Source organism: Hirundo rustica, chromosome 4 (assembly GCF_015227805.2).
Source record: "Hirundo rustica isolate bHirRus1 chromosome 4, bHirRus1.pri.v3, whole genome shotgun sequence".
In the NCBI taxonomy this organism is placed as follows: domain Eukaryota; kingdom Metazoa; phylum Chordata; class Aves; order Passeriformes; family Hirundinidae; genus Hirundo; species Hirundo rustica.
Window position 1 is genome coordinate 62,482,254 of NC_053453.1, and position 19,689 is coordinate 62,501,942.

Sequence of the window (19,689 nt, forward strand, 5' to 3'; positions counted from 1 at the left end):
TTTCTTTTTGTTTTTTTTGTTTTTTTTTTATTTTCTTTTTTTCTTTTTTTTTCTTTTTTTTTTCTTTTCTTTTTTTCTTTTTTTTCTTTTCTTTTTTTTTCCTTTTTGGAGGGAGGTGGAGCAAAGTGACATCATGAAAGGTAGAGAGAATCCATAGAATAGGCTGTGGGATCTGAAGAGGTATAATCTATATTCCAAAGGATAATCACACCTCCAAGGTAACAAGTCTACTGACAGGAACACCTAATACTGAGAGAGATTACTGAGGGATACACAAGATGAATCACACCACCTTTGGACACCTTCAAGAGCTGTCTACATAAGCAGTGCCAGGAAAGGCAGGGAACAGCTGAACCTGCCTTGGGGCAGGAGGATGGACCAGCTGAATTTTCAGTAGCTCTGTGTTTTTGGGGTGTTTCCCCTCCTCTGTAGCCTACACACCAGTAACAGTGAGTTTGGAAATACCTTTACTACCACAGACTCTTGTTTTCATTAAGAGTTTCTTCTGCCTTTGATGTGCCCAGTGGTTGTGAAGGAGCAGAAATTGTGTGACATAAATGAAACATACTAAAAGACACTTGAAAGATTAAATTGATCCTAATTGCAGTATTTTTTTGTTTGCTTGACTAAAGGATTATCATCTTTCTGCTTATCTGACAGGCAGAGGTTCTTAGGGATAAAGAGGTGATAAAAGAGTCATTAGCCTTTCCCATTATGCACCACACTCTATTTATTTTAAATTGCCACACAGCTGCACATCCTTCATAAACAAGAAACTTCAGCCTAAATTAGGACAAGACAAAGCCATTTCACCGTTCTCAGCTGCACCTGAGTGCACACATCTTTCATCAGGATGGCTGGGACAGAAAAGAGATCTCTGGAGAGAGTTATTCATGGGCAAAGGTGTTGGTGAGAGCTGGCTGGATTGTAGGAACTGAATTTCCAGGTACCAACAGGCCTAATGTCTCCAAAAAGCTTGTTTTCTAACAAAATGCTACACTGGTCTCCAAATATGCATCATCTCCTGAGAGATGCCAGCAAACCCTGATGGGACACAAAACAAAAGGTTTCTCAGAGAACATATGTGAGATCAAATCCATCTTGTGTGACTCTCAGGGATATTATTTTGCATTTGTTTGTTCTGTTGCAAAGAGGGTGCAAACCGCCACGAAATGAGAGTTATTTACTACTTGTTTAGCATAAACAATGCAAAGACAGAGAAAGAATGAATCAGCCCTTTCTCCATTTCAGCCACAGCATATAAAGTAATAGTAGTATTTCTGCAGTGCCAGCCTTGGACAGCTAAATTCCTCCTACATCTCCTCCTGACATTCCCACTGCAGATAATATCCCCTTCGGCTTCTGTGCCTGCTGCTACCACGTGCCACTCAGCTGCTGCAGTTTTTCATCCCCTCCAATGATTCACTGCATTGCTCTGAAGGATGAAGGCAATTTCCAAATACAAGTGCACGAATCAGCACACTGCTTTGGAAACCTTCTGCACCACAGGAACATTCAGTACATTGTCACCATTAAATCAGATAACGGGAGCAGCTGTTTAATCAAAGTCTGCTGCTTCTTCCATGGAAGCTGAAGGGTTCAGACTTGTCAGTGCTTTACAGGGAAATGAAGGAAGATTTAAAGGGAAAACAAATGCAGCTTATTTTATACTGCTTCCTGCAGTTCAAGGAGTACTTAACATATAAGACGATGCTTAGTCTGAAGGTAAACTGTAATTGCATCTCTAAATTCTGATGAACTCACCAAGACCATAAATAATAAATCCCCAGTAACTGTGTGAGGCCCAAGATTGTTCTATCTTTTCTTTTTAGAAGCCATCTGTCAATATAAAGCACAGTCAGTGGACTGGCCTGATGTATTGTTGAAATTACATGAAAAGACTGGCCAGGTCAGCAGCACTTCTGAAGGGAAACAGCAATTGCCACAAAATTGCAGTGAAGAGAAAGGAAAGGCCTTTGACTTCAAGTTGTCCAATATTAAGAAAATGAGGGAAATCAGTAATAACATTACCCTGATTTCAATGTCTTTTTGAGCATCCTAATGCTGCTATTCTCATTTTTAACCTCAAAATAGGATGTAAGTTCAGCATGGGCTATGCTGCCCCTCAACAGCAGAGGGGAGAATTTCTTATTTCTCATTTTATAATCAGGCAATTCCCATTTATAATACTGATCAAATCTGTGTTTTCAGTATATATTATCAAATATGTGAAAACAGGACATCTGGAATTGCTCCCAACATTCTAGTTGAGTGTGTATGATGGACGCTTTCCCTATTCCTGCCCTCCTAAGCTCTTGACATCCCTTTCCAAAGGACATCTGCAGCTCTTGGTGTTCCCTGCTCTTGCCTTAAAGCATGTAATAATTCAGAGAGGTTTCTGCCTACCAATCCTTCAATCAAAAATTTTTCCATGCCACAAAGATACAAAAACCTCAAAGAAAGAGTGAATTGCACATCTGTGGAACAGCACAGCTGAAAAATAAAGGAACCACTGAACAGTGCAAAATGCCAATGGCTTCACATCTTCCTCAGGAGGCATTTTCAAGTGAAGCAAACACAAACTAATGAAAAGTAGAGTGCCTAACCCATGGTCCACTTTAAAAAAGGAACTTGTACGAGTCTGGTTTTGTAAAAGCCTTTTAAAGGTCTGGGTAGTCCTTTCTTTTTTGGACACCACACCTGGATCTCCCTCTATTCCATCAGGCACTGGTAACTGACCCAGAAAGCATCAATTTTTTAAGTGTGACCAAGATAGGCAACCTTTTTTCCTCATGTGTGTTTAATAGGTGCTAGGAAATCAGGCTTCTGTAGGAGGATTGGTAACTCACATTGCATGAACATTTCAAGGCATTACTGTATGGCAATCTTTAAATGGAGAAAATCCAGAGAATTTCCACGAAATGGAACTCATATACGACAAACCAATGAGAGCATTAACCTTGAGAGGGCTCAATTGAAAAAAAAAGAAGAAAGAAAACAAGGTAAAAAGCTTCCACCTCTCAGATAAAGAAATAGAAGGGATTGCTTAGCATGATTCAGGAGAATATAGGAAGAACTGCTCCTTGTGAAGGAAATATGTAATTTATCTTAGGAGAGACACAGGCCAAGGGGTAAAATATCAGAGCAAGAATTTCTTCAAAGAAAAAGCTGTTCACTGACTGTGTAGAACAATTTTAAATGCAGGGTGTTTGAAATCCCTCTTCTGAAAGACAGGTATAAAAATGCAGGGGAACAGCCTATATATAAATACACAAAATAACACTCCCCAGGGTGTGCATCCATCCCTTGGTGATTTCAATGACAGCATCATAAATATACAAGTGATCATCGCAAATCTAAACTACTAAAGGTACCAAAGTCATGAAAACAGCTCTTAAAAAAAACACCTGATGTCTGCAGTCTAGTCTTGCCGAAAGGGTTTATCACTTGTAATTGCTTTTGATAAAATCCTCCAGTAGATTTAAGGAAGGAAGGCATACAACTATTTTTGAACTGCCATTGTAACAAATTTGAGATATAACTCGGCAGCTTCAAAGTAATTAGCCAGCGATTAATCTTTAGCCTGGTAGATTTCCAGCAATAAACACCAGGATTATTCTGTCAAGAAATGTGTGAAAATGCAGATCAGGAAGCTTTAATTGGGACAGAGCATTTTTTTCCCCCCTTTTCGCACTCTCTGCCTCATTTCCTCTTCAGAAAATTGCTTTAAAGTACAGTTCTTCTCAAGGCAAATAAAGCATAACTCATCTCATCAGTTGGAAAGCAGGCAGCAGAGCGTTCCTCCTTACAGAAAAACAAATGGCTTATGCTTCAATCCAGAGCTATTACTTTCCCCTGAGTAGAGCTAATGTAGTGGAAATACAGGACCCACCACCAACATCTAGTAAACAAAACAGCTGATTATTTAAAGATGAAGACTGCAGAAACAAAGAGAGGGACAGAAAGTTTCAATAAAGGTCAGCTAAGACTAATATGCATATCCAGCTATTTGGGATGTGGTTTTGAATAGCCAGTTTCCTTGAAAACTGGCTGCTGACCAAGCCTGCTGTTTTCTAGCAAGAATACTCGAATTACTACAGCAGTGAATATGGAACACTTCCTGAGTCAGACGCTGTAGACAGGAGCATGAGGGATTTGAGAGATATGGAAAAGCTTTCCATGTTCCCTAGTGCCATCTTATAGGTGGGTGGACAAGTCATGGATAGAAAAAGGAGTTTTCTGATGTTTATCACAGATGTTCCTGGCATCCCTGGGTGGTATTTTGAGATCAGCATCGGTGTTTGACACCGTAAGTGCTGGGCAGGAGAATGACAACACTTGAAGCTTTTCCTACAGAAACCACTGAAAATGTTTCTTCCCACAGACTTCCTAGGACTGTTTTCCTTCCCATCTTTCTCCATAACTATGGCCCAATGAGACCATGGGTCAATAGGAGTCAATTGCCAAAGGATGTCAGCAATCACAACTGGAATCATATCCCTATGCCCTTCCTCAGTTCCTGCCTTGCAGAATTGATCACCACTCTGAGAATTACTGTATGGACTCAGAAATATCACTAAGTATAAAGTTATTCAGACACGGGATCTTTATCCGCTTTTCCATACCTATTGTCTTTAATCACAGATCTTCAAAGTTTCACTTCCAGATTTGCTTGGACACCAGGGAACTTCAGGAGTCTTCGCTGAGTTCCTGAGGATCACTAGCCAGGACTAAGGGCTGTGTCATAAACAGACTCCTACTTTTTGGAGACGTTGTTAGAAATTACCAAGAAAGACTTGGAAAGATATTTAAAGAAATTACCAAAAATTAATTTCCCATTTGAGAGCATACTGGCTGTCACACAGGCACAGGGAAGGCAGCACTGTATAAAACACAGTGCTGGGATGCAATTACAAATTTTGCTTCAAGGACAAAACAGCTGAGCCATTCAGCTCCTGGGAGTACATCTGGGCAAGCCTGGAGATGCAGTCTTCTTCAAAGAGCTCTTCCAAAGCAGTGGCAGCCTAGGGTGGGTGTTCTGCACTGCCTCACCCTGTCCTCCTGAGGCAGAAAGTAGAGAACGTCACCAGGAAGAGGAACAGGGTAATGTGGGCACCAAAGTGCACCTTAATTAAAAGGGTAAAGGGAGGTAAAAATCCCTTGATGTCACACACAGCAGAAGCTGAATGAATCAAGACAAATGCATCAATTATTCAAAGCTACTCAAATAAAGGCACAGGTTCTTCAAATGCTGCAGTGAGAGGGCACTCAAGTGTACAGAGTTGAACATCTGGGAAATCAGTAGAGTAGAATAATAACTTACACTTCTAGAATGAACTGTGCTTGTTAGAAGATTACCAGAAAAAAAGAACAAGTCACTGGTCACAAGTAAGGAGTTAGCTTGGAACCAAGGCTTTTCCCAACAGGTATCCTACCTGTGGCCATGATGTCTTGGAAGGTAAGAAAGCTTCCTGGCATGAGTGTGAGCCATTTCCTGCCAGCTGATCTCAGTGACCGAAATCCATGCCAAGAATACTGAATTTATGGACATGTCAAACAGTAAAATCAATTAAAGATGAAAGTTTTTCAGGAGGTTCCTGGAATGTGTTGATGAGAACTTCCTTCTCCAAGTGACAGAGGAATCATTGAGGAGAGGTGCTGTGTTGGACCTTGTTCTCAGCAACCTCTTGTTCTCATCAACAGGTTCAGATGGGATATTCTCGGAAATTCCTCCCATTGAAGGTTGTGAGGCCTTGGACAGGTTGTCCAGAGCAGCTATGGCTGCCCCATCCCTGGAAGTGTTCCAGGCCAGACTGGACAGAGCTTGGAGCAACCCAGGATAGTGGAAGGGGTCCCTGCCTACAGCAGGAAGTGGAACTGGATGATTTTTACGGCCCCTTCCAAATTAAACCATTTGATGATTTTGTGATTTACCCAGGACAATTTCTCATTTCAGCATTTTTCTTTTGTGCTCACATCTGACACAAATATTCTGGCCTTCGTATGTCATCCCATATATATTTTTGTTATCTTCATCATGACAAAGTGATTTTTTGAGTGGTACTTAAAAGAAAAGCCCTAAGTTGGGGTAGCCCAGCCTGTTAAATACCGGCCTTTTTCCCTTCCCATCACTTAATTAGGACCATATTCCCACAGTCAGGCTACAGGCAGCACACACAGTGAGAAAACAAACAGGAAAATCCCTGAGAGATTATCAGAAGCTAATGCAATTTAGAAGACTGATAGGAAGAGCAGGGATACTACTAGAAGTGAGGGCCCTTGTGAACAAGAGACCAACCCAGTGAAGAAGAAAACAGTTGATATTCTAAGAAAACATCTAAGAAAGGATGTCTTAATCATTGTAAACCGATTTTCTGTAGTGTCACTATTCCAAGCAAGCAAGGGAGTAAGAGAGTTACAAGTAATCCTTGATTTCCATCCAAGGAGCCTTCAGCTTAGGGAAATTAAAACTTCTCTAAGAAGATAGAACCATCTGTCCAAATAGAGTCAGCTACTTACAGCACAGTCTGGCTCTGCAAGTACCCCTGCTTCTGCAAGTACCCCTGCTACTGGAGACAAACTGTAACCAATGCCTCTGATTATAGCTAGTTCTCAGAAGAATCCATAGAAACCTTTTGGATACGGTTGCAGTAACCCCTCTGGAATCACAGCTCAGACCTTCTCTCCCAATCTAACATCTTTACATATTATTCAAAATAAGGACTTCTTTTTAACAACGCTTGGCTCAATTAGTTCTGCCCATAAAGAGCATTCCTAAAAATCACCAATTCCTGGCCATGGGTAAAAAAACCCAATAAAACAAAGTTATTAAAAAACCAATTTCACTGAACTTCGTCAAATTATCTAGATGTAAGGAAAAGGCAGAGTTCTTCCAGGAAGTTTGAATCAACCTTTTGGCACGCAGATTCCCTTTTCTAGTCGCTTGGGTCTCATCAGGCAGGAGGCGCTGTCTTGTTTCACAACAAAGATACCTGTTGTCAGGAGGGCCATTTCCCGTCAGCCTGCGATAGTAACACGTCTGCCAGGAGCAGATGTCGCTCACTTCCCCGTACAAAGATCAGAGCGTTGCCACAGATGGCTCAGCTACACCCTCTGAAGTGTTTCTCCCTCTCCTGCCATTGCAGTTGCACCCAACTAGAATGTTCTGACAGGCCTGATGGTAGAAGACAAGTCAGATGATGTTTCACACACCCAGCAAGACTGTTTCTCTTTAAGGCAGGGAAAGATGAGTTTTGTCTGCAGTCAGGTAGGACTTTGTGTTTTGTTGTTTTGTTTTGGTTGTTTTTTGGTTTCTTTTACAATAGAGAAATCCAGATATTTTAGTATGGAAAGAAACACACACATATTTTAAATCGGATCAAGAAAGCCATATCAAGTGTCCCTAAGCCAGGCTTCGGTTTTAGCTAGCTTTGGCACCTCAGAAACTACTGAAGGGTAAAAAACAAGCCTAACTTACAATCTCTGGCACTCTACTAATTCCTCCAGCTAAAGTCGGGATGTTAAAACTTTCTGAGCACAGGATACATGGCTCGAGACACCTTTCACACTGACATGCATTTGTCAATACATCTACCAAGGGAAAAGTTACTTTTCTCTGCAAGTATATTTGCAACTCATACTGCTTCCAAGGGAGACCAAAGAGGATAATCTATGTAAGCTGAACTGGAATTCCTGCTCACTGCCTTAGCTTCCAGCTCTAGATTGCACCAATTAAGTTTATGTTACACAGTCCACACAAGGCAGAAAAGTGAACACTTGGGCTAATTATGCTTCAGGTGTAACAAATCACTTGACCGTGTGTCACCAGAATTGAGCAACGTTTCCAACCAGGTTAAACTGTGCAGGGCCAGGAGCTGGATTTGATAATGCTTGTGGGCCCTTTCCAACTCGGGATATTCTATGATTCTATGATTCTATGAACAATGAAAAGCTTTTTGTACACAAAAGCCTCCCCATCCGTCTGAGCAGGGATTACCAGTAATGAGCCTGTGTCCTTGGCTGTGGTCCCATGAGGTTATAAATTCCTTTAATGTTTTAATCTACTGGTGAAAAAAACCCCAGCAGAAAGAGAGGAGGAGAAACAAACAGAACATACCCCAAACAATGTCCTGAGGTACTGAAATGCACCTCTCACCCCACACTAGAAAGAAATACACAATGTTTGCAAATACTACTTGCAAAGTCTTCAAAGTCACCTGTACAGAGGCAACCATGTAAGTAAAACTATACAAATCAAGACTGCCTGAGTAACAGCACTGAAAATAATCCACCAAACTTGAGTAAAACAGCAGTAATGGGACCAACTTTGAGACAAAGCAACTGGTGACAGACTGTCTATTTGAGAGGAATTTGGACAGAGAAAGTGAAGTCTAAGTGTGGTCCAAAAACCAAATATCCAAAAATAGAAAACAGGAAGATATAAAATCAGGTAATTTTTTTTTTTTTTTTTTTTCCCCTGGAGTGTGGACACCTACAAATGGTGATGAATCCAAGTCCACAGTAATGTCAAAAAGACTCCTACTGGATAACCTGCTGGAGCTTCCATTATGTCTTCATCTGAAAAGACCTGGTGTGAGACAGTGGAGAAAGACCTGAAGTGGTTAGGGAGATAGAGTTATAACTCAATAGAAGTTGGATGTGATTCATAATAATTATAATGATAATTAGTAGCTTTATAGTTGTGCGTGCTTTTAGATTAGTTATCATTTAATTGCTTTATTAGTCTCTTAGCAGTGTATTGCTTAATTTAATATCATCATAATCTCTTAATTCAGGTTATGTCTCAAGCCTGGACCCTGAAGGGGAGAGCCAGGCTTGTACGGTAATATATGGCTACCTCCTTTGGCTCACCAGCTCGAAAGACCAGCTCTATCCTGCAATCAACAGTGACAGCCTTCAACCCACCTCCAGATGGATGCTCAGCCTCACACCCAGCCAGTCTCTGTCTCCATCCTCCCACCAAATCACACCTGTAATTCCAGAGCACTTGTAACAGAATGAGAAAACAATAATCTTGGTGTTCTCGGATTTTCTGTGCTCAGCTCATGGCATTTGTCCTTCTCACACTTGTACAGGAAAATGACAAGCCCACTGGTGTGTTTTGATCTAAGAGAGATTCTGGAACTGTTTCGTGGTGTCACCCCTGTCAGCCTGAGGGAACCACGACAGCATCAACAGATCTTCACCACTGAAGACGCAATTGTGATGGGAGGACTCTTGTAGTCTACTGGCCCTCCACCTTCCTCCATGCTTTCCTTTTGCAGAACCCTTTTTGGGTGTTGACATATCACTGAATCTCCACCCCTCTAGGACCCTTTGTACCACCCACAAGTCAGGGTCCCCTTGGGGTGCCCAAGCAGGAAAGGAGAAATACTGCTGTGCTGCAGCTGCAGAAAATGACCTCTGAAGTGGAACGTGCCCCGGTGGTGAATGTGTGTTTTGTATTCTCCAGAAGTATCCGAGTTAATGGCCACGTATCTCACATACAGATTGCTCTAACTGCAGAGATATGCAGCTTTCAGACTCATTTTCACAGCAAAAAGGTGTTAGCTCACCAGGTCAGCAGAACTATGTGGAAAACACAAGGAAAATCCCAATCCATGCAATTTTCCTTATGTGGAACATTTTATGGTAACTCACCCCTTTCAAATGAAAGTCATTCCATTTTGGCATCTTCTCTCAGGGATAATATCACAGCTATCATCTCCCCATCATTTGCTCAATTCATCACTCAGAGCATTTCAATTCTGTCTAATTCAGAGGGAGTAAAAATGTACTAAACCAAGAATATCTTCTTCCCTTTTACACTGGAAGAGATGACTCTCCAAAACATTGTATTTCCTTCCCTCCCACATGCCTAAAAAGCATCTCCTGAAAAAAAGCATCTCCTGAAACCTCCTAAGGCTCAATTTCATATAATAATATCTGATCACTCTCTGAACCAAGAGAAATAACAACTAATATACAACACTGAAAATGCAGGAGCCGTCTGTGTCCTATAGGGTATAAAGATCAGTGTTGTGCCACCATAGAAACAGCAGCTCAGGAGATCATCTCCAAGATTAAAGCCTGAGTCTAAAAGGATGCTAATCTGCGTTCAGCATTGCAGCCATGGAAATCTGCATTTCCTTGGATGCTGCTCAAAAGTTCTTGCCAGTTTAGGTATGATTTTACCAGGACAGATTCCATTTCTGAAACATTACTGCAGTATGTTTTGTACTGGATACCCCTTAGCCCTGTAGTTTAATATCATTTATTGTAGCTAAGTATGGTTTGAAGCATGTACAGTCATTTATTTTAAAAATGGACATTTTTACTGTAATGCCAAAGGGAAGGAGAATTTTAGTCTCAGACTGCCTAGCACTGGTTCTATTAAAGCCAAGTGAAACTTTGCCTTGTCTGCTACATTTTTAGTAGCAGCAGCAGAGCATCCTGGACTGCTGGTTAACATAAGAGCTTGGCAATTCCCTAATACATTGCAGTCAGCCCTAAACCGTAAAGTTTGCCACAGATATGGACTTCTAAATAATCTCCTCTGAGCTGTGCTGCGTCTGCAGGCCTAACAGACGTAAAACTGCATTTCAAACAATACATCAGCCAAAGAAGTCCTGAAAAAATACTGCCATATAAGAAAGGGGCACTCCATTGAACCACTTTCAGATGTCATGCTGGTAAAATTGAGATGCTAACTCCCAGCTGGTGGGATTGTTAAACACCCTGAAAATGAAACATCAGCGAATCAATTGGCTGACAAGGAGCTCTTAAGAGATTATTCATCACTGAGCAGTAGCCCACAGTCCTGGATACTTCTTTTGTGGAGGAAAACCTGTTTCATGGGGAGAGACTTTAATCCACCCACTCAGAAATTGTTCAGTATTGGTCATGAAAGTCTTTACCAGTGCCGGTAATTAAGCCATGACGTTTAAGTGATAAGTGAGTTTTTATCAACTAGTGGACTGAAATGAGCTTAAGTGAAGAATTTGTTCTTTCTAACTGTATGTATCTTCCATCCTTAATGGTTTCCACCTTCAAGTAGGCAGACACAAATGTGTGGATGCAAAGTTTCTCCTGGTGCAGAATTCTTTTTTTTCATTCTCAGTTTTGAGTGCCTGGTTTTCTGCCCTCTTGTGCCCAATGACAAATAATTAGCATTTGAAAAAGAAACAGCTTAGAGAATCCCTTCCAAATGAAAGCTATTGAAAAGCCATTTCTTTACCAGGGAGAAATTACCGCTGTCAAGCATACAACAGGCAGCCTTGCTTCATCGTTCATTTTCGCATTTGTATTATGGTTATTTTTCCTATTTCTGTTCATCAGCAAATCAGCTTGATAGATTAATTCTTTTTTAGAGTCGGTCTTAGTCACTGGAGTCTGTTCACCAAGAACCATCTGTTCCCCAAGATTTCCCTCCCACACATCACGGCAGAATTACGCCTACAACCAGTTTCTTCTATTAGGAAAGAAATGACTGTAACAAACTGGGTGACACGAGTCCCCAGGGAAACAACACAAGAACTCGTAACTTTGTTCATCATTATTATAAAGCAATACCCATTGCTCAAGGACTGAATCCGTCTACCCCTTCCCTCCCACTCTCTTGCTACAGTACCAAAAGGTCAAGACCTGTCCAAGAAGAGGGAATGGGGAACAAATGAATGATGTCACGGCAGCCCTTCTTCCCCTCCCACAGCCTGGGCCCTGATTTCACAGAGTGTGTTTACATGTGAGTTAGGGATAATGCTCCTCAAATTCCTTCCTCAGCCTTCAACCTTTCCATGATCATGCAGAAATCTCCTAATCTTTCTGACTCCGACTCATCCCATCTACCTTACCTAAGTAGGTGACTGGGTGAGTTTAATCAGATTAAACTGAACGAGCTAACAGATCTATTATGAAGGTATCACCTCACATCAAATCCATCTGCCAAATAACAGCAATGAAGCGGGAGCCTTATCCCAAGTGCAGGACACAGGCAGAAGCTGGACTGTAGCCTGTGTCAGGCATTCCAAGGCCAGGATCAAGTGCACCCAAGGGTAGCTGTCACCTTCGCTTCTGTCACTCAAGCAAGAAGCCAAATTGCCAAACTGCAGTGGAGGAGAGAGCGAGTAAATACGAGCCTTGCCTTCCACAGGAAAGACTCTCTCCTGGGAAGGACTGAGAAAGGGAATTGCTGGTTTCAGGTAAAGACAGCAGTTCCCTCTCACCCACACAACATTTTCCCTCAGTCCATAAAGCGACCTGCTGACCCAACTCCCTGGAAGTGTGCTGCTAGCCTCAGAGAAAATCTCATCCCTTTTAACAAAACATCAATCTTCTCAGAACAGAAATGCATTTCTTGCCACTTCTTCTTTTCAGTGCTGCAGCTCAGAAGTCCTGGCACCTTCCCAGTGCACGGGCTCAGCTGTGCCTTTGGAGCTAGAATCCATCTAGCCTTGCTGGCAGAATAAAAATTAATGAAAAGAAGGGTCTGGTGAGTTAATTAAGTGCAGCTCCTGTCAGAGGAGGGAGCACAAAGGCAGGTGTAGGCAGAGAAATTATCCAGGGGCACAAGAACTACCACACAGGGGCACAGTAAAGATGTATTTGATTTGAGCCACCATATGACAAGAGCTACAAGAAATGTTTCAAATAAAGATGTAATTCAGCAAATGATATCCTCCCAGTCAGGTCTCAGCATGGTATATAGAAGGAAGGGAGTGGTTTAACTGTTTCATTTACAACATTACCTTCTATATATATTAAAATGTGTATTTTTAGCCATACAAACGTTTAGTACACCTTAAAGCCTCATTTAATTGACTAAATATCATACATGATTAAGTTAAAAATCTAGCTATTATTTAGTCAAATACTCTTTCCCTCTTCAGAGCTGCATTACTTTCACAGAACGTTGCCCTCCCTGGACACTGAGCTTATCTTACTTTAGGTTTATTTATTTTTAGCACAGATGTCTCTCACCACTCTGCTTTCATGTTCTGCTGATTCCCTTGATGCCAGGGATTTGAACATCTCTTAGTACCTGAACAATCTGCAGCAAGCACACAAAACTGACTGCTTTCCTAGAGAACACCTGCACTCCAAGGAACTCACTGCTTCCATAGGTGCACACGGAAAGCAAACTGAAAGAGGGTGGTCTCCAAGTTGTACCAAGTGACCAGGGAATGACACTGATTAAATGTCCCTCAACCTCCAGATCAGATATTAGGCAGAAGGGAGAGAAGGGTAACTAAAGGTCTCCAGACAAGTATTTTGCATTTCAAGTAGGTTTTTTTTATTAAATATTCCATTAATACATATCACTTAGTCTTCTTCATCAGTAAGTTCTTTATAAAGAAGAGCCACATAATTTTTCACAGGAAGAAACAGTTGCATAGATTTGAAGTGACTTACCCAAGGTCACACAAGTGGAAGGAGAACTGAGCTATTTTAAAGCCCTTTAGGAGGCAATATGCCTTCCTTTACCAAGTGCTTCTTTCCTGAGAGCTGCCTTTTGAGGGTCAAATTAACATCAAAATTTTGGCATTAAATCAAAGACAGATTTATTTAAAAAAAAAAAAAAAACCAACAAAACAGCACATGTTTAGGCTTGGGTATATTATCTCTCTGTAACTGGATAATAAGAAATTTTGTTTATGAAAGGCAAGATTCATTGGGGTGAATAGCAGAAAAGTTGGGTAACAGGCTTGTGGAAAAATCTGCTATTTTTTGTAGGTTCCATGTGCTCTCTTCTGACATTGTTCATTGCTTTTCAGTCCTGTGCTGGGAGAGCCCCTAAGGAGAAACACATGGCAGAGGAATGCCAGCCCCAGACAATACCTAAAAGCCCTGGGAAAAGATGAAGTTAACTGGAGAATGCCTCTTGCCTCCAAGCAGGCCGGGAACATCACTCTTTCCAGCTCCAAGCTTACTAAGAAAGAGGACACAAGTAACTGCTTTGCTCTCCATAACTCTTTTGCCTTTCCTACCCACCATAAACTGCTTTTGACCCGTTCTAATCAGGAGCTAACACTTACCTGGAGGAAAAGTGCCCATAGGTAGCAATCCTGATGTGTTTGCAGAGTTAACATGGATAGGAAACACAAAAATTGCCATTTGGTGATCTGGGGTTTCATCTAAACCAAATGGAAGCAGTAAAACCTGACCTCAGAGATGGACCAAGGAGTCAGTGATGCGTGACCAAAGCAGACACCAGTAAATGGAAAAAAACTGATGTACAGCAACTAAGGTAGGAAATCAAAAGAATCTGCTCTGCAATGCACAGATGAGCACAGAGGCAGCTGTATCAACTCTCGTTTGATGCAGCACAGACCCCAAATCAGCGCTGAAATGGTACATGAAAACAGATCTGTGACAGAAAGTCACAGATCTCAAAAGCACCTCTTCCAGAGCTCTTCACAGAGTCCATTTTGTGCAGATGGACAGGTAACACACAATGGGAAGAGGTTAAATGTATATACCACTGCTATAAACAGCAACAGGGAAGTGATGCCTCGGGATTGCTGGTGCTTGTTCTTTCATGTCCACTTCAGCAGGAGGTTAATTTTTATCACAGACATAAGCAAGGCTTCAGTTTAGCCACACCTTTGGGTCTCTAGCACAGAAAGCATTTGGTCTTACAATAGCTGCTCAGTCATTCCCTGCTCTTATTCCAAGTAAGGAATCCATCACATTCTCTTAAATCTGGACCCTCCCAAGAAAACTAACATTACATTTCATTTTGACAAATTACATACCAATGCATTTCTTCTGCAACTGATTCTGTCCAGCACAAAGGGTAATTTCACAGCATGTATTTTTGTGTAAAAGTTGGGACTGAATTATTTGCTTTCTCCTACTGTTACTGGAAGAAATGTTCACCTTTGAATCAAAACCAGTGCACAGATCCACAGGAACACAGAAACATATCCCATGTGCACCTACTTCAGGTTATGCCCTGCTATTTAAAATACACAATGGCACACATGGAGAGTTAATATCACATACAACTGGCTGCTCAGTTAAATGGAAAATTTAACATGAGAGAATTTGGTTTTCAGCCCAGTTTCCTAGGAAACATTTCCAGCTACTATTGGTGGAGGCTACAGGTTGACTGTCAAGCCCATGATTTCCTTTGTTCTCAGGCCATCAGTTTGATTTCTTTTATCATCTGGTCTTCCCTGCTGAAATACATCTAATACAGGGGGAAAGGCTCCTCAGTACATGCAAAATAATCAGTATTTCCCAAACAGCCTCCCCAAAAGAGAAACACAAAGTGATTAAAGAAGAATAAATGAAATGAAGTTATCTGAATTCATTTAAAATGTGATATCCAGATTTGTATATGTTTGCGTCTGCACAATGTTGATAAATATCTGCTAGAGATAATCTACAATTTTGCTATTTATCCCTAACAAACAGATGGGCTTCTGCATTGCCATTTACAAGAGCATAAACACGTTCTGAAAACAAAAACGAAACAAGGAAGAATTTAGGAATATGTGCACAGGTTTTTTAACCAAATGTGCCATTACTTAGGTGAGATTTTATAACCCTTTAGAACACGTGCATTTTTTTTTTTTTTTTAAATTAAAGCATTCCAGACAACAAAGACTGCAGAAAATCTATCCCCAATGTCACTGCTCTTTGAAGAGGCAAAACACACTGGAGTGTATCTACAGGAGAGAAAACAGGTCCGAGCCCCACAGACAGGCACTGACCTGGGCACCTTAGTCTGAAACCTTCCTGGCTTTGTTTCTTACCAAGAAATGTAATTGCTCCAGAGGAAGAGAGGGCAGTTGCATATTTTCATGCACGCAGAAATGAAGCCTTGCTTGCAGTGCTTAATGAAGTTAGGCACACTCAAAGATATATCACTGCTTCTGTTTCTACTTCTGTTGTCACTCGCGTTTCTGCTTGCTCTTTCTTTGTGCTTTGGCAGGGAGAAATACAGACACCTGTGGTGGTGATTCCCTTCTTCTTCCCTTCTGCCCAGGACATTCACCTGAGCTTAGACTGAAGTATTTTTGCAGCTCTGCTACCTGTTCCAAAGCCACTGTAGTGGGAGAAGGCTGGTATGGCTTTTTTTAAGGACACTACTAATAGCATCCTTCAGACACTAGAGAAGATTTCTAGGAGCTATTCCCTTTATGCCCATGGAATACCCAGTCTCCCTCCTCAGCTGTTTCAGTCATAAAAAATGGGCATTCAAGCAGGTATTGTTTTTGTGGGGTATTTTGGGGTTTTTTTGTGTAACAGACAACATTTCCAGTACCTTTCCATCGTACTTCACAGGATTCCTTCAGCGCATGCACCCAGTAATAACTAAAGCAATCAGGAGCAGAGATTAAAGACAGTGCTTTATGTTAATAACTGGGTGATGACCCAGGCCTAATAACCTCAAAACTGGAGCAGGACCTGCCCTGCTTGCATAGAAAGCACATCCACCTATGCTGCTATGAGCTGAACCTGCCCTTGTGGAATGGCCTCCTTGATTCCCACAGAGCAACACTTACTCCATGAATTTTCCCTTTAGACGTCCATAATTTTGGATTATGAGGATAAAGGTGAAACTTTTCCAACCACGTCACTGAAACCGGAATGCCAGAACACTGTAAGAGCTCACCTTCCTCTCCTGAGCTAAACTACCTGAAGATATTACATTATGGAGAAAAAACTGTGGGTAGCACAACAGCAGTATAATTTTTTGGTACTAATCAACACTGAAAATGTTGCAGAGATAAAATGTTGTCATTTCACTTAAAGCCTGCAGCTTTATCACCTAGCTGATAGTGAACATTACAAAGGTTCATTTATTTTATGCATTTCAGCTCTCAGCATGACACACCTTCTCTATCTGGGGATGTGAATGTATTTGCAGTGTACCTCAGGAGATGGAATATGTCCATCAACAAATTCCGCTGTTTATTTAGGGTTAATATTTCACAGCAATAAACATTAAATATCTTCCTATTTGATAAGATAACAATCTGAGGCCAACACCTTCCCTTTTGAGGCTCCCAGTAAAATGATAACCTTTGAAACACATCAGCAGCCTGATGTAAAAACTGAGAACTGTCTCCATCAAACAACTCCATAACTGATCTATATCTTTATGACTACAACTTCTCATTATGGAGATATGGATACTACCTAAAGCACTTAACTTCAGTAAGACACAAGCCAATGTCAGGTTAGCTCAGCATAGCAAGGCACTGCTATGAGGAAGTTCTGCTGCGAAGTCTTCCCAGCTGGAGAAATCCCAAACCACAGAGCGTTTTTCTGGTTGGTACCCATGGGCTGTATGGCTAATATTCCTGCACTGCACTTCAGCTATGAACTGGAAGAGAGGCACACAGAAAGCGCAAGAAAAGGAGAATAAATAGTTAATCCCATTTAGGAAAAGGGCAGACACTCAGGAATAAGAGGTTTGTATTATGCTGAGAGGCAGCAAAGATATTCAGAGTGGTATGGAATAAAAGACTTTGCTTCCTAAAAGGAGTTGGCCTTTACGATCACCTGGTTTAGTGAAAGGTATCCCAGCATGGCAGAGGGCTGGAATGAGATGAGCTTGAAGGTCCCTTCCAAACTTAACCATTCCATGATGTGAAGATGGGAACGAGCAGATCAGGGCAGTAAGGATCTGCAGATCATTAAACAGTAGAGCTGCACACTGGATTTGGGGCAGAGCTGACTTGGAAAAGGTGCAGCTAGAATTGCTGATGATTAAGTGACATTCTGACCAAAACCTTCCCTGGAGATTTCTGGGGTCAGTGGAAAGTGGGGAAATGGGTTGCTAGGCCCCAAGGCAGCAAATCCTGTCTGTCAATAGGAAACGGAAAAAGTTTGATAGGGGAAGGCCAGAAAGAATGATCATCTTCCAAGCTTCAAAAGGAAAGGCTGAAGGGCAGAATTTTGGAAGGATGACAAAATGATTTACTGCTTCCATGCCCTATGCAAGCTCAAGGTCTCCGTGCTGCTAAGTATGGTTACTGTCCTCTCACTCAATGTACTGTGCACATAAAAAATCTGACAGGGAAGAATCTAATTACCAATCCCTAAAGGCTCAGAGACTCTCCATTGATAAAACTCCACCAAAATCATACAGGCACTACATTAACAATTCTGAATTGCAGCAAACTTGATTTATTCTGTATTCCTTTCCTGTTCAGGCTGTAGTGCAAGTGCAGAGTCCTGATGCCCTTTGGACATCCCAACAGAACCCAGCCCAATGCCTTTGACCAGTCTGCACTTCTGCTCATCATGAAACAGAAACAAGCAAAATCAGTACTCAGTATTTGTGAAGACATTAATCTTTTCAAGAATCAGGTTTAATGGGTTAAAAATATTAGAATGAGATTTGTATATCTACATGCCACAATGCATTTTTAGCACATATAAGCCTTCACATACAAGAATTTTTCCCCCCTGTGAAATTCCATGCCTTGATCTATTGTGCCCTCTTTCTTAGTGTAAATCCTTTATATAGATTATATTAAAAGAACCACTTATTTGATGCTAGGAAGAGATGCTAAAGCGTATTTTGGCAGATGTTTATGAAGTGAATACAATCTTCTATTTATTCTACACAGATATAAAAAAAGGATGGTCATTTATTTTGCTAATTAATATAAAACGTTAAGGACTAGAACTTTAAATTGGTGGAAGGACAGAAATCAGAACCTGATTGTCCTTTCTTCATCAGACAAAACAAGGAGAGAGAAATCCCATCCTTGAGGAACCTGTATGGTGACAACATGGAGGAGATGGATGAATCAAAAAGGATGGAGGTGAAGAAGAGAGTCTTACCTCTCAGTTCTTTGTGCAAGCCTGTATTTTCCCTGCTTATCTTTCTGGATACACCCAGTGATCTTACACCTCCCTCTTCTATAATACAGGTTTTCTCTGCAGGCTATTTCTATGTTTCACCACACTCTTTGTAACATTAATAGTTACATATACATTTATTTATTATTCCCTGCCCTTTCTGGAAAACAAAACCAAACCAAATCTCAAATAAACACACGTCCCCCACCAAAAAAAAAAAAAACAAAACAAAACCAAAACCAAAAACAAACCAACCAAACAAAATACCCCGAACAAACCAACCAACCAAAAAACCATGAAACTATCTCAGCTTTTCTACTACCTTGGCAGCAATAAAATAGCAAACCCTATTTTCACAGAGGAAACTCCTGGGTATCTCAGAGAAGGCATGTTGGGGATTTAGGCCGTATCTCTCAAAAAGATGCATCACTTTCCTGATACCACATATGTGGAGAGAATGTGGCACGTCAAGTGACAATGACATTTTACAGGAAGAAGTTACAAGCCCTGCCTCCACGTTCTTAGAAACTTGGGTAACTTGGATAGTGTACCTGGAAAGCTGAGTTGCACCTTAAGCATGAAGTCTGGTAGAGAAACCAGCTGGCAAGAGCATATTTGAACAAGCAGCCACATGAATGAGCACATTCTGGGTATCTCTGGCAGCACAATGTGGAATTCTGTGGCTGTGTTAGAATTTCTACCCACAGCACGGGAATAGATTTCACAGCTTAGTATCCTAGGATTAAAAAAATCATAAGGCACAAGCTCCTTCCTTGCTTTCTGCTGACACAGGTGAAATAAACCTTGCCCCAGGAAAATGCCTAAGTAGGTATTTTATTTAAAGCACATTTGTTGAAATGGGAACTC

The 19,689-nt window shown here is 41.2% G+C and overlaps 1 protein-coding gene across 2 annotated transcripts in view; it reads right to left on the reverse strand.

The window, feature by feature from the left end:
* FAR2 (fatty acyl-CoA reductase 2) overlaps positions 1 to 19,689 on the reverse strand; it is a 119,505-nt gene that overhangs the window by 29,853 nt on the left and 69,963 nt on the right. The gene's annotated exons all lie outside the window — the stretch shown is intronic.